At 45.4% G+C, this 8,197-nt stretch overlaps 1 pseudogene; it reads left to right on the forward strand.

The window, feature by feature from the left end:
- Positions 1–6,658: 6,658 nt before the first annotated feature.
- LOC144706698 (pathogenesis-related protein PR-1 type-like) lies at positions 6,659–7,279 on the forward strand (annotated as a pseudogene).
- The last annotated feature ends 918 nt before the right edge of the window (positions 7,280–8,197 follow it).

Raw genomic sequence — 8,197 nt, forward strand, 5'->3', positions numbered from 1 at the left:
ATTAAAACGATTTTGGTTACAACAAGCCAAAAGGGTCACTTACTCTGCCGCTTGAGAAAAATCATAAGCGCGTGCAAAGGATGGTTCCTTCCGTAGGAAGATATTGAAACTAGTAAATTATTTTAATGCAGGTGATCCAGGGTATTTCATCCGTCCAGAAGTCCAATCGTTTAGGATCCACAAATCCGAGGGCAAATAGAAGAATTTTCAGGCAATCAGCCCACAAATATAATCAAATTTATAATTTAAGATCAATAACATAAAAAATGATGACATGTGATTCATATGGTCAAAATTAACATCTATTCCAATCAAAAGTGCTGGGCAAATTCTGGATATCAACCTCATACGATTTCTCCTCCTTCCACTTATTTATCATTTAGTAGAAAGTTATGTCTCACAAATTTGCGTTAAGTAAGTGAGACATGCACTTCCCAGTTCAACAATCATAGACCTATGGCCCCTCAGGATATAATCTAAGTCATCATAGAGCAGAGGCTATCGCCCCTCAGTACATAAAGACTTTGCGGGCCGGATAAAATGTGAAATGCTATTCACATTGCATCAGGATTCTTTGATGTTGCTATTTCCTGCTCTCAGGATTTCATCGGGGGTGTGGTTCTCTTGATGCGCGCGTCCATGGCATCGTTCGGGACTGGGTTAACAAAGCACAGTCGGAGTTAAAAGATATCAACATGCTCCAATAAAATTGTGTGAGACAACCCAATCACAGCCCTTTGGCTTCTTCGGTACATCGAGATAGACAATATTCTTTAACACCCATGTGAGATGTATAAGCAAGTCTTGAAGGCAGGCAATGAGAAGCGACTTATGATAGGATCCCAGTACAATGATCGGTAGTATTAAACAATGCTTTCTATCCATCGTTATTTACATGATATTCTTAAGCGATGCCAAAATAATTGGATAGGCTAAATATATATTATCAAACTCCTCGGCGAGTATCAGTGATCGCACTGCACTTAGCATGGCGCGCTGAAAGTATTTCGGTAACAGACTTTTCTAAGTGCTTGATACTTTGATTCGAAATCTTAATCAGGTTAGTTAATACATCGGTATTTTAGGGGTGCCCGATGACATGCATTTGAATATCACAATGTTCACGATCCAATAGCGATATGGAATCATACTTACGCGATGAGTACCAGTGATTTTACTGCAGGTAGCGCTGGGACCCTTAAAATAATTCATTAAACATATTTTGAATAGATCCACGGTTCTGGCAGTGCTCTCTTCATTGGTAAAGTTTGGTGATTGAGCTATCAATGCTTGGCCATTGTTGGCTGCAGGTGGATCTGAGGCTTTGTCTTTCTCACGGGAACATAAGAAATGCATCGTGTGCTTTGAGGTTGGCAACAATTTTGTCAAATTTCAAGTTCCCAATTGTTGGCGCTGAGTGTATGTTGGTTCGTGTTCACTCAGCAAGGTGAGCGCGATATAAGCCTCATTTGGTAGTTCTTGGCGCTTGTGGGGCCGTGAACACAATCGAATCCTGTCTCGTTGATTATGCCTCGTTGTTGTGCTGTGCGACACTCTATAATTGTCCGTTGAGATAGTCCATGGAGCTGTCTGTATGTTATCAACCATTCCCTCAATGTAGGATTCTCGATTGTGTTTGCTTGATAATGTGCGGTTGAGATTGGCGAAGAAACTCTTTAAATAACCCCATTCTATCATCACTGTTGAGAAGAGGTGACATTGCGATGTTCCTGTTGTGATAGTCGTCATTGTTGAGCTTCATTTGAGCAATAGGTCAATAGAAGCTACCATAGGGGCGTTTCCCACGGCTGCCATACAGATCTTGCTACAGAAATCGAAAGACCGACAAGAAGCAGCAGCATAAGATTTTCCTCCATTCCTCTTGGCGCTTGCGCGGCTGATACCGTGAAAGAGTAGGCATTACTGGCTAAAGAACACTAAGAAATAGCGGAGAAGCAGAGAGAAACTGAGTGAGGGCCCACGGGTGAATAGATTCCATTAACCCACAAAATTTATCTAAAACAGTTCGGGATGTATACATAAACTAATATATATAGAAGACACAAAATCGTAGTTTCTATGACTTAATCATAGCCGTTTCATTCTTTCCTGTCTACATTTGATCCTCGTCATATAGATATAATCCTACCTCTGAACACGTGTTGTCTCCTGGCCACTAATTCTCATAGCAAATGCGTACTCAATTTTACCTGGCAACCATAGCGCTGCTAATGCTGGTATTGCGCCTGGCTACGTAATCCTCTTGGTCCTTTGATGCTGATATGGCGATTGATTGGGTGCCTAGTTGCCGCCCCCCTTGTCACCCAAGCAGTCCGGATATGCTAGTCATGAGGTACCATTAATGGCCCTCCCTCCACAGCCAAGTATCACAGCGTCCTCTCACCACGGCTGCCTAGGGAACACTGGACTAGGTTAAACCAACAAAACCTTACAATAGCACCGCCAAAAGCCATACGGTCATTGACACTGACCATTACTTGACATGCTCTGATGCGTTTGAGGTGTTTACTTTAAAGCGGCCGGGTTGAGACCCGATGGAGTGCTGCAAATCCTTAATATGGTTCTGATCTCTGACCTGATTTTATTTTTCCAATGCATTCCTCGTCCAACCTTGAGAGTTTGTATTACCACTTCACTGCTATCAACTTTAGACAGTTACTCTCTCCCTCTCTCGCTCTCTCTCTGTTTTTCTCTTCGTATCTCTCTCTATATCTCGGTCGTCGTCTCTCTCCGTTTTACACTCCGTCTCTCTCTCTCCCTCTCTTTCTCGTAGATTCAGTGTTTATTTCATTATTTGAAGGGTCGTACCAATTCAAATTAGTGAGTGTAAATTCAGCGAGTAATCCAAGCAGTTAGCTCTTTTTTATCCCTTTTATGGTATTTTAGTAACACGTTAATCATTATTCCAAGTCAATAAAGATGTCAATCTAACTTTTAGGTTATCTTGTGAATTTTATAGAATTTATTACTGGTTGGAATAGCTATCTTTAAATCAAATTGGCAGTTTCGAAAACAAAAATTAATTTTTCATAATGTGTGGATAAATTACCGAGTCTTTTCGATTTTTCTTGAATTTTATTCAATGTTTTCCGAATTTATTGCAAGAAAAAATGAATTTTAAGAAATGTTTAAAGGGTCTTATCCAATTAATTTCGTTTTTCCTATGGTTTTACTTGGGAAAATATAGAGGAGAGAGAAGCGGAGGGGCATATCTATAAATAACATTCTGGGCGTCTCTCTCTCTCTCTTTCTCAGGTTTCAACCCGCGTTTCTTTTCGTCTCTCCTTGTCTCTCTTTCTCCAAGCGTTTCTCTCTCTCTCTTACTCTCTCTTTGTCTCTGTCTTTACCTCTCTTTCTCCTCATCTCTCCTACCCTCTTTCGCTAATTCCCTTTTTCTCTCCCTCTTTCTCTTCGTCTCTCCTTCTCTCTCGCTGTCTCTTTTCCTCCCCGTCTTTCCCTTCGTCTGTCATTCTCTCTCCTTCTCGTCTCTCTTACTCTCTCTCGCTGAGTCTCTTTTTCTGTCCGTCTTTATGTTCGTCTCTCCTTCTCCCTCTTTCTCCTCTCTTAAAAAAACACTTGTTAGGATTATTATTATATATAATTCATAATTTTTAAAGAACAGAAATCAAGTGTGTTCACAAGTCAGGTGTCCCCACGTATCATAAGTGGGAAAGGACAGCCTGTTAAGAACAAAACTCTCTCTTACTATCGTTCGCTGAGTCTCTTCTTCTCTCCATCTTTCCCTCCGTCTGTCCTTCTCCCTCTTTCTTCTGGTCTCTCTTACTCTCTCTTGCTGAGTCTCTTTTTCTCTCCGTCTTTCTCTTCGTCCCTCCTTCTCTCTCTTTCTTCTAGTCTCTCTTACTCTCTCTTGCTGAGTCTCTTTTTCTCTCCGTCTTTCTCTTCGTCCCTCCTTCTCTCTCTTTCTTCTAGTCTCTCTTACTCTCTCTCGCGGAGTCTCTTTTTCTCTCCGTCTTTCTCTTCGTCCCTCCTCTCTCTTTCTCCTAGTCTCTCTTCCTTTCTCTCATGAGTCTCTCTTTCGCTCCGCCTTTCTCTTCGTCTCTACTTCTCTCTCTTTCTCCTAGTCTCTCTTACCCTCTCTGCTGAGTCTCTTTCTCTCTCTTTCTCCTAGTCTCTCTTTCTCTCCCTCGCTGAGTCCCTTTTCCTTTCCGTCTCCCCTTCTCTCTCTTTCCCCCAGTCTCTCTTACTCTCCCTCGCTGAGTCTCTTTTCCTTTCCGTCTCCCCTTCTCTCTCTTTGTCCTAGGCTCTCTTACTCTCTCTCCCTGAGTCTCTTTTTCTCTCTGTCTCTCTCTTTCTCTCTCTTTATCCTAGTCTCTCTCTCCGTCGCTCCTTGAGTCTCCGTCTTTCTCTTGGTTTCTCCTTCTCTCTCTTTCTCTTCGTCGCCCTCCTTCTCTCTCTCTCTCGCTCTCTCTTTCTCTCTCTCTCGCTCTCTCTTTCTCTTTCTCTCGCTCTCTCTCTCTCGCTCTCTCTTTCTCTCTCTCTCGCTCTCTTTCTCTCTTTCTCTCTCTCTCTGTCGCTCCTTGAGTGTCAGTCTCTCTCTCTCTCTCTCTCGCTCTCGCTTGCTCTATATCTGTCTCTCGGTCTCTCTCCCGCGCTCAATGGCGCGACGGCAAGATTAAGACGGTAACTAGTTACGGCGGCTCAACCTGTTTAACCCAAAGGCAGGAGGAACTCAACCACATTCTTGCGTGTCGTTTTGCCGGCGAAGGTAAAGGTTGGGTCAAGAATCAAGAATTCAAGGGGCCATCCATGCTTATTCATCATCGCCTTTGAAAAATTACCGTCCGGCCAAAGTGTGCTTTGAACGTTTGGTTAAAGACTTCGCCGCGGAGTCGTAGGGTTCATAGATTTTCTGTCGCCCGCTACACCGCGTTTTCAATCCCACAATGATCTTTGCGCCGCTTCTTCATGGATTGAGGCAATTTCGTCGGCTGAATAACGCCGCCGCATAATTCAGCTAAGAGGGCAGAAAGGATAACAACCGTTAGGCACGGGGGTTTTGTTGGTCGCACGAAATTAACAAGGATAAGTCGGCGTTAATAAATTCACAAGTAAAATCTGTGCATCGTGTCTCGATTTTTCCTAATACTTGGACGTCTAGTTTTGTTCGCGTCGCGACATGTAGAATTCTGAAATTCATCAGCATGTTTCCCTTATATATGTATTACAAGCTATGAACCTGGATCAATGAAGCGGACCAATGGAACACTACACTTAATTGTATTTAATAAGAAACTACACTTACCGTCTTGAAACGTCTATAAACTAGACTTCGCTTAATCTTTTTCAATATTTGAAACACCAAAGGATCTCTGCGATGCAGGTGGGATGACATACCAAACAAAGTCTAATCGCTCAATAAAAAAATACGACGTTGGTACGCTAAATCTGCTCTAACTGGATTTAGTCGACATCCCAAACATAATCTCCTTTCGATCTGAGACACTGTTCAACGTGCGTTTCCTCTAAGACCCGTGGAACACTAATTTCTGACGGTCCATTTAAACGGATAGGGAGATATACTCTTCGAACTCCGTCGGGGAGCCAGCTCTCTCGCGTTCTGAGCAAAAAACACAGGATCGTCAAGCGCATTGCATACTTCGCACGAACATCGTATCGCTGCCGAACCACCTTGGTCTATTACACAAAAAGGAACCAAGCGATGTGATTTACTGTCCTCTGGCATCATGCGAAGACGAACAAGTATGGCATCATGCTGATGAAATTTCAGAATTCTGCATGTCGCGACGCGAACAAAACTAGACGTGGAACAATCACACGGAACAATCACAATCAGAATTCTACATGGCCCGCTTTCCCTAGCCTACAGTCACGGCGGCTTCGGGCTCAGACCGCAAGAAATGTGGTTGTCACGCCCACGAACGTCCGGTAGCAGGCTGATTTGACGAAATCACAGAAAGCGAAGAGAATGTAACAAGAACTTTCCAGCAGTTACATCGGCGAGGCGGCGGGAACTTTCCTCCAGTCGTCCGTTGCTTCTTTGCTGAGGGAGCTCGAGGCTTCGTCCAAGCCGGCGTGGGGCCAGCCACACAGCTTCGTTATTAGTTTATTAGTTTCTTAAACACAACGAGCTGGTAAGAAAATCGGGGGCATAATTTTGTTCATCACCTTGACAAACACAGAGGGTGCGTTCAGTGATTTGCGCCTCCCTTCACACGGGAAAGATATCTGCGCTGCCCCTACATTCGCAGAAGACGCTCCTTTGATGAACGCGGGTGAGACGATTCTCTTGGTAGACTCAGCCCGCGAAACAATCCATCCAAAAGGGCCGAGAGAATAAGTCAAATACTCCATACGACCTGGTCGCCAGTTCGAGTCGCCAGTTCTCACAAGTCGAAACAATCTTATCCTCACAAGTCGCCCGTTCGAGTTTTGGTTTCGTGGAATATCCGGTCGTTGAAAGCTTGGCCCCAGCCACTTGGCAATTAAAATACAAGTTTTCCGTATTGCAACACCACGCCCATGGCGATGAACAATCAATCTAAATGCTCCGCGGCGGCTAAGAACCAGTCTTGTCTTAGATATTAGCTATACTCCATACGACCTGGTCCGCGAGAACCTTGCCGCTCTGATCCAGTATAAAACATTCCCCTCCGGCGCCCACAAAACCATCAAAGAGCCTTTCTCCCCTTGAGTAGAGCTACATCGCAGCCAAGATCTAGCACACGCTTTAGACGCAAGGCCAGAAAATGGCGGCTCGACGTCTTCCCTTGCACTGGCCGCCTGCGTCCTTGCGTTTGCCGCTGCATGCTCGGTCAAGCGCAAAACACCCCTCAGGACTACTTGGCTGCGCACGGCGCGGCCCGAGCCGCCGTAGGGGTGGGTCCGATGGTGTGGGATGCACAGGTCGCGGCATACGCCCAGAGCTACGCCAACCAGAGGCGCGCCGACTGCAGGCTCGTCCATTCCACCGGAAGCAACTACGGGAGAACCTCTTCTGGGGATCGGGCAAGGTGGACGGCCAGAGAGGCAGTCCAGTCCTGGGTGAACGAGCGCAAGGACTACAATTACGCCACAAATACCTGCACACCGGGAAGAGTCTGCGGTCACTACACTCAGGTGGTCTGGCGTAACTCTGTGAGGCTCGGCTGCGCCCGCGTCAGGTGCAACAGCGGAGCCATACTTATCACCTGCAACTACAGTCCCCGGCAACTACGTCGGCCAACGACCTTACTAGGCGCGCCTACTTTGGGCTTCTTGCTTGTGTTGTACGCCGAATAATTGAGGAACAGGCTCACCCTTCCAGGGTCCCACAATAAACGACGGGACAAGAAATTTAGACTAAATCTCCTGTCCCGAGCTCACCGTGTTGGGAAATTCATACTTTGTGTTGACCCAAATAGTGCATTTCAAACAATCGGTTTATCCGCGCGTTCAGGACTTTATCTTGTTCGGAGTAAAGAGTGGCTTCGACCACCGACGGGGTACCTTGGAACCTCAATCTACGCCCCGACGCCCGATAGAACAATAGTGCGGGGACGCGGAAGGGACGGTTTTCGTCCCAGGATGAAAATATCGTCCCGTCCGCGAGGTCGGACGAAGACAGGGCAAAAACTTCGTCATAGAGCGAAAGGAGGAGATGGTTTTCTGCACTTGGACGAAAAAACGTCCCGTTCTGAGGCCTCGGATGATGGACGAAAGATACGGACGAATATTTTGGTGCCTCCGCCGTCGGCACTTAATTTCTTCTCCCTCGTCTTTCTCTTCTCTCTCTGTTTCTTCCTTTTCTCTCTCTTACAATCTCTCTCTCTGTTCTCCTTTCTCTCTCTGTATCTCTTTTTTATCTCTCTCATTTCTCATATCTCTATCTATCAGCTAAACTCTCTATTGTCTCCTCTATCTCGTTTCTGGTCTCTCCCTCTCTCTTAGCTCATATATCTCCCTTCTCTCTCTTTCTCGTTTCTTGGCTCTCCGTCTCTCTTGTACCTAGACTCTCTCTTATCCCTCTCTAGCTCGTCTCGCCTCTCCTTCTCTCAGTTCATCTCTTTCTCGTTTATCATCTTTCTTTCCTTGCTAAGCTCTCTCTGACCTCTCTCTATCTCATTTCTTGTGTCTCTCTCTGAGCTCATCTCTCTCTATATCGTTTGTCATATCGCTTTCCTTGCTATACTCTCTCTTACCTCTCTCTATCTCGTTT

This window comes from Wolffia australiana, chromosome 1 (genome assembly GCF_029677425.1).
Source record: "Wolffia australiana isolate 7733 chromosome 1, ASM2967742v1".
Taxonomy (NCBI): Eukaryota; Viridiplantae; Streptophyta; class Magnoliopsida; order Alismatales; family Araceae; genus Wolffia; species Wolffia australiana.